The following is an 8,150-nucleotide window of genomic DNA, read 5'->3' on the forward strand; positions in this document are numbered from 1 at the left end:
TACTCAACACTTACTGATTATTGATGCTTGGCACATATAGAAATTTTTTCTTGCTCTGTACCTATAATAACTTGGCATCTATTAATCACTTGGCAGTTGACACTTTCTCAACACTATCTATCTACTTGGCATCTAAATGACTTGACACTTGTTGAATTTGTGACTTGACACATGCTATAACTCAGCATCTATATTATACTCAACATCAACTTAGAAAATGTCTTAAGTGTGTTTACACTCAATTGTCAAAACCAATCAGAGACCAACATATCCAATGGTGATGCCTATTTTTACCTAGGAGGTCATTTCTACAAGCTCCCCCTACATACTTCATTTAAATGAAAGATCTAAAAAACCCTTTTGTCCAACAATTTCACATGCCCAAAAATCTACCAACATCCCATCATAATAGAAAACCCAAAACCCTCAGATCTACAAAAAATAACTCATATATCTTGCCCTTTCTTTTATCCTTTTATGCATTCCCATCGATTCAATCTAGGGTTATAATAATAAAAACATAGCTCTAATACCACTTGTAAGAAAACATGCAATAAAGAATATAACCATTTCCACATAACTCATAATAGATCTGAAACAAGCATGCAATTGAAATCTATGTGTAGGATAATAGACAACATACCCACAAAAATGTGACACAAGATATACCCTGGGAAACCCTCACTGAGGGAAAAACCCAGACTCCAAAAGCATCCATCACCATGTATTATTTTGTAAAAATACCATTCCAATACAACCACAAAATCCTTCAAAGCCATAGCCACAACTAAGCAATCCATGTGAGAAAGCATGAATCCTCACATCCCATCCCATTTTTCCAATATGTTGGCCCCTGATTTAATAGAGTTTAAACAACCAAGTATGCAAGGCAAGAATGCATCTATGGGAAGCTATCGCCAATAATGGACACAATTCACCAAGAACTTGGGCCAACTATAAGGCTACACTCCTTCTACACTTCAGGCTTTGCAAAACCTAGGTGGGTGAACCACTTAGGATCCAATTATGTGACCAGTGCAATGAGCATAATCAGAATCTATCTTCTATACTTAACCAAGAAATCACAAGCATGAAACAACTAATAACACGACTCATGAAACTGGCAAGCTAAGTGTGGGTTAAACATTCAATAACTTTCAACATAAAAGGGAAAATCTTTGATTAATGATGTTGATTCAACACAACCTCAAATATGTAGTAGTATAACAAGTGATCCTATAACTAATCAGTGCCTAATCCATCAGTGCTCATTAAGATCTCATTCTCACAAAATATCCTTCTCAAGTAACCAGTAACCTTGTTAAACATATCATATGTTTACTTGGCCCTTTGGTCCAACAACAAAATACATCAAACATACAACTTGAAGGGGATGCAAATGGATCTTAGATCTTTGTTCCAAGACCACATGAGACTTACAAATTGCTAAGATAGGAGACAACAACCAAAATGAAACTAGTGAAATTATTGCTTATATTCATTGATTTCCTTGAAATAATACATTCATATGCACAAAATTAAAACATGAAAACACCTAACATATCAAAACTTGCTATATTATCTGCACTATTGCTGTTCACATGAAAGAATTATTCTAAAAAATGGTGTCTTGGTATTTGGAATCCATCAAAACTCAAACCAAAATATGGTCTCTTAGCAGTGAGTGGTTTTTTCTTCCAGAAACTGGAACCTATACAAAGAGAAAGAAAAAGATAGATATAGGAAGAAGAAAATCCTAGATCTCATATGCAACTGACAAGTGTCCCTTCAGAATTCCTTCCCAAGAAGCAAAAAAAGCCTCTCTCTACCTTCTCGCTATAACTAAAAATCAAATCCACATGATTCTAGTTCTTAGAAGCATAAAGAATATCAAATATTTGGTAGAAAATATAACTGATTTTTGATGTCGCATTTGAACTCAAAGTAAATAGTGAAAAATTAGTTATATGACCTTTAAAAGCAAAGAAAACATCACAGAATTGATTTTCTTCATTTTCACATTTTTCCAAGCCTCCATATCTATCCCTTAACCAATTTTGATGATCAATGTTGAAATCTGCATGTTCTACTGAGAACGCCCCAAAATCCACAAATTAGCTTGTAGCTTAATCCAATGAAGACCTATACACAATCTGACTTCAGATTCAAAAAGTTCATCTCATTCTGGTTCCAGTGGTATATTGAAGTGCCCATTTTTGACAAAAATTGCCCTAGATATGGCCCTCTAAAGATTAGGTCTCCATTCATGGCTCCATGGCATCATTGCAAAAATTTTATCCTTTAATATAGTTTCAACTATATTAAAAGTTTCAAGCTTTATTTTTAAAAAAATGATGATTGCACGTGGATCCTCTTAGAAATTTTTTTTAAAAATAAAATAAAATTAAAACCCTTTGAAATTTTCCCCACAGTCTTCATTCTAGGTCAAACATGGTTTGAAAATAATTGTCACGTGTCATCTTATGATTGGTTCGAGCCTGTACAACTGGGCACCATATGTCACCACACTATTGCTATGTCACTATGGTTATCTTGTGAGCATCTTTGCTTGGGGAGATAACAAGGACTGTCGATTGTGCCACATGTTGTGATCTTGTCCACTTGATTCCATGTCAGCATGTTGTCATCCTACCGGCTGCCACATTAGTACCACATCATCTATGCCACATCAGAATTGCTATCTCACTATAGTTAATGAGTGAGCACTTTTGGTTGGTGAGATGGTGACACCGGCTCGATTTGGACACTTGTCAAGATCTTAGCCAACTCGCCATGTCAGAATCTCTTCATCTTTGGTTAGAATTTGGCTAACGTCATTATCTAGCTATTGAATCGATCACGGGGCCCCACATGAGCTCATGCTTACAAAATCCATGTATCTTTAGTCAACACTCAATATGAGTGTTTTTATATTTAAACCACACAATTCTTTATGCCATAAACAATGTGGGATAATCTATTGTACATGCCCCTGCATCCTGCGCTAGCCTCTTTGCAACATCTTCAAACAAATTCTTGTTTGTGTTGGGGATTAGCTTGCTGTGGTGTATTTTATAAAGGATCCCCCTTCTTTGTAGGCATAGATGGTGCTAAGTTCCTTTGTATTTTCACAGAGTCTTTGCGTATGGATGAGGAGCTTCTTTGCAAGCGTGGGTATCTTCCTTATTAATGTAGGATTCCTTTTAAAATTGTGTTGACTGCCCCCTTTTTCATTTTGGTTGGCTCCCCTGTGTGAGCTCACCCTTAACTTATTGTGTGTTGCCTTCACGTGAGCTCTATGCATTCATGTGTGGGATTTTATTAAAACTTGTGTAGGTGATTTCATTTTATGCAATTGAATGTTTTCTCTTATACACTATAGTGTCTTGCCCTATCATGCTCACAGGCTACTCTTTGGCTTCCTTAGACTTAGCCATGCCTTTTCCATGCCATGCATTAGTTGTTTTGATTAAACCCCTACCTATATGAGTTACTACAGGTTTCCTTTTTGAACACTGACTTAATTCTATTATTGCCCTTACTGCTTGGTTCTTTATATGTGCAGTGTCTCTGGCCTATAAACTTGGTGCCTCCATTATCTTCCTCCTTGTGGGTTTCTTTTTTAGTGCCTTGTTTTTTCTTTTATATGGCATCTCCCTGATCATCTACCACCCTCTTTCCAAGTCCCATTGCTTTAATTTGAAACATGGTCTCCTAAAAGAATATAAAGTCTTCCTCTCATATTTGACAGAGGTTGTCCACCTCCAATCTTTCTTGTCAAGGGGTCCATCTCCTCGCCAATGCTCTTTTAGATTGGCATCAGAGCTTCCACTTGTTACAAAATTTTGCCACAACTACACCATCTATGACTCTATGATCAGCACCAACTATAACATTCATAAGTGAAGCGGGATAAACTATCCCATCATTTGAAAATAGAGGAAGCTTTTGGATTCTTCTAATTGCTACTGTAGAAACCTTATGCAAGTTTAAAAGCAGAAACCCAAATTTACCACCAATGGCCCCAAAGTTGCTAACTATTATTGTTCCGCTAGAAATGTCATCCGAAGATAGCCTGTTGTTTGAGGCTTCTTGAATAAGGCATTGAAGCTCCTTTGCAATCTCTAAAATGGAAAGTGATTGAACATTCTTGATGTTAGGAACAACCAAACCATGAGGCATAGCCATGGAAACTCCCATATTGTGTGAGCCTTTACTAATGAGTTCACATGCTTCTTCATTGAAAATACTATTCATTGATGGGTGATTGATCAGAGAAAATTACAAAGACTTTATCAGAAATGGCATGTATGTATGCTTCACACCTTGGTCGGCTATTATTCTTTGAAAAGAATCCTTCAACTTAACAAGGGAGTCCACATTAATCTCTTCCAGATAATGGAAGTGCGGCACTTTGGCAGCCATGTTCATAGGTTTGACCATGGCAAGCCGAAATCCCCTAAGGGGAATAGTCTTGTCTTCATGAACTTGATGAATTGTTACATTCTAATTAGATGAATCTTTTTCTAGTGTTAAATTCATAACTTTACATTTCATAATCCAATTTATTAAGATTACTTTGACTTCTCAAAAAAAATTCAATCCGCTCCATATCATTTTGTCTAATGCCACTACTCAGGCCCCCAAAGTGGGCCTGACTAAATTTTCTTTTGTTTTCATACAATTGAATCTTCCAACTGATTCCCTGAACTAATGTTACTAAATGAAGTCAATTTTTCACCCTAGAAACAAATTTGTCACTCACTTTTACACCTGTCTGCAAACTATTGACTTCGTGCTAGGAGGTCTTTTGACTAGCCTTAAAAACTGATCCAAACACCTGACCAAGCTCTAAAAACTAGCACACTAAATCTTTGTTCCACATAATTTCACCCTATCAAATCTCATCTTATGAAAAATTCCTAGTCAAAGTATATTCGCCATCAAAGTTTCCTTCTTAGAATTACCTGCAAGTAAACAAGTCAGAAAATAACAAACTGGGTTCGGATTTGGCTTTGAAAAATGGGCAAATGAGCACATGGGGAAATGAAAATTGGGGCATTGGTTCTCTATCATGAGGAAATTATGGACCTTTGATTTAGGCTCATGAAAAATAATAGGACATGAATGGTGACCGGTCAAAGTATGCTACTTGGAATTTGCAGATTGAAACAATGTCAGAAAAGCATTTTTTGCAAATGGAATTGACCTAGAAAAGTGTGGATACGGATTCGTCAAGACTTGAAACTTGGCACACTTAAAGAATTTTTAGAGGAAAGCATATTGGTACAATCAATTCAATCTCACTTATCACAAGTTAGGAGTTATGACATCATGAACAGGGGTTCCAATAAATCTGCATGTGTTGACACCAGAAAAAAGATAGAAATTGCGTTCGGAATCTCATTTGAAAACTAATAAAATGGATTCTTCATAAGCTGAAACTTGAAACATAACAAGCATTTGATGTCTAAAACATAATGCAAAAGGGATTTTAGCATTTCAGTCAACTGGTCAAACGTTATAACACGTCAAATAGGGCTTCCCTAAAATGTATGCAATTTGCAAATGTGTGAAAACAGTAAACTACCAACTTTGAGGGATTCAAAACCTAGTCAAACGAACTCAAAATGACTTGAAATTTGAAACATAGGTTCTCAAGTATGGAAAATAGATATTACCAAAGTGGAAGATCACAAAAAATTTATGGGTGTGAGATATTCAATGACAAACACAACCTGATGTTGTTGTTTGACACTTAGGGTAAAATTGCATATTTGACAATTGCTTAAAACAAGACATCACAGGATGGCTCGGAATGATAATTTAACTTCATGGAACATGAAAATACATTGATTGAAAGTTTCTAGAAGCATTAAACACCTCTTACGCCTCAAACTAATAGCCGGGTACATGTGCATCAAAAGCATTTGTTTGGTTCAATTTTCTCAACAGTGCTCAAAATTTGGGCTACAATTTTGAGCACCAATAGTGGCTTTTTCTGGGGATGCATTCCCCTTGTGGGCATGGAAAGATTTGATATCTCTGGTAGAAGTAGACCACACACTTGAACAACAAAAACTTCTCTCGAACAACTTTATTGAAAGCAGGGAAACAACTAAAACTACTATATACACATGATGACCTCGAGCCACCAAACTTCAGTAAATTTTTTTACCTCTATCATATACTTGATTTTCATTCCTTTCCTCATAAGCTAAACTGAAATTATTAGTCCTATCAGTTTTACCAATTAGATACACATCATAAAATGAATCGCTTGGCAAAACAAAATCATCACCCTCACTTCCATAGTGCATGTGAAAACTTAGAATAAATTTAACCTCTAGCTCACTATGAAATAGAACATCAGCATGCTCATGAATATTGACATCAAAATGAAACTTATCTGACTCATGAACATTATCAAACAGAAATACAAAGGTCTTATACTCAACTTCATCAAATGAGTTATATATGTTGCTCATACCTTGACTTTGCATTTCCTCAAATATTGCTAGCTGAATGTCAAATGCGTAGTCAGATTTACATTTACACATAACATCATCATCACAATCTGAAAGTATTTCATATCCTTCTGATGTATTTTCATAATCGAAGTATTGATTGGCTTTTACCTCATTTGATCAGCATAAAACTTACTTTGAAGTGTCAATTTCTCTTCAAAGACAACTCCATCGAACACTTCATCTTCAAACTCACAAAATGTAGCATCATTAGAAGATTCAAAATTAGAAATGGAAGAAGAAAATTTTGATTTATTACAATAGTATGATAGTGTATCACCATTTGCATATAACCCTGCTAACTCTAAAATCTCCATGTCCTGTTCAAACAATGAGTTAATGAATCCATTCAGTGATCCCTCTTGAACACTAGGACAAAACATGGGTTGCTCATCCTCACAAGCATCATCATATAAAGTTTTATCATATACTTCAAATTTACTACCCATTTTATCCTCATGGAAACTTTCAGCATATGAAGAAAAGTCAAAACTATACAAAGACTCCCTTTCTATTTCTTCTACCAAACATATAGTGTCTATAATAACATCCTTTTCATTATCTTTCTAGGATAACCATTACGAATAGGCCCTAATTCATTCCTAAACATCTCACTGTATGCTGAATCTTTACTATCTAATGTAAGGACACTTGATAACTCTCCACTAAAATCTTCATATTGAAACTTATTAGCATCAATTGACTTCAACATCTCTTTATCTTCATATTTTGGGGACAAATCACTTTCAAAATTTTCATTGGCTAATTGATTTGTATAACACAAAAACTGAGATGCACTTTCTTTTTTAGATTCAGAAAAAGAATTCATACATCTACTTTCATAAGAGTAGCTACTTCTATCATTTCTTTCTTCCTCCCAGTCTGCATCTGACTCACACGAAGATGAACACATACTAGCACTTTCCTCTTCTTGACTTGAGCAAGCTCCCTCATCATTATCTTCACATGATGCTTCTTCACAATATATTGATTCAGCAACTTCATTATCACTTGAAAGATGACTTTCAACTTCATCATACTCACATTGAGATGCATATCTTTCAAATTTAGATTTAATAACACTTTCAACATGATGTAATCTATGAATAAGATAAATCATTTATTGCGTATCTAACTGATCCATATTACCATCTACTACTGAAGCATTAAAAATATATGCACTCTGTTCTTCTAACTATGACTGAGATGAATGTGACTCACACTCTTCCTCTTGTGTTTTCTGTCCATAACATGTCAAATCAGCAACACCAAAATCATGATGATAGACATAGCTCTCAGATTGCTCACTTGCACAAAATTGAGATTTAGGTGTAGCAGTCTTATTAGCAACATCATGATGTATATGATCATCAGGAGAGGAACTTACTGCTACAACCAAACTTTGATTTGTAAAATCAACACAGCGCTGAACCCTATCAAAGTCTAAAAAATTTCTTACTGTTGTAACATCATGAACACATGTGTCTTTATTTGCAATAAACTCATTCTTCTCTACACACACATTCTGATTTGAAATTTCAATCTGATTATTCATTACAATAGGGGTATCGATAAGCTTATTTGAAATTGAAGAATCAACAACATCTTCAAATTTTCTTTCAT

At 35.2% G+C, this 8,150-nt stretch overlaps 1 pseudogene; it reads right to left on the reverse strand.

The window, feature by feature from the left end:
• Positions 1 to 3,819: 3,819 nt before the first annotated feature.
• Positions 3,820 to 6,976, reverse strand: LOC149560181 (lipoamide acyltransferase component of branched-chain alpha-keto acid dehydrogenase complex, mitochondrial-like; annotated as a pseudogene).
• Between the last annotated feature and the right edge of the window lie 1,174 nt (positions 6,977 to 8,150).

The sequence above is a fragment of the Cupressus sempervirens genome, chromosome 4 (assembly GCF_028749045.1).
Source record: "Cupressus sempervirens isolate cs-2001-9-10 chromosome 4, ASM2874904v1, whole genome shotgun sequence".
In the NCBI taxonomy this organism is placed as follows: domain Eukaryota; kingdom Viridiplantae; phylum Streptophyta; class Pinopsida; order Cupressales; family Cupressaceae; genus Cupressus; species Cupressus sempervirens.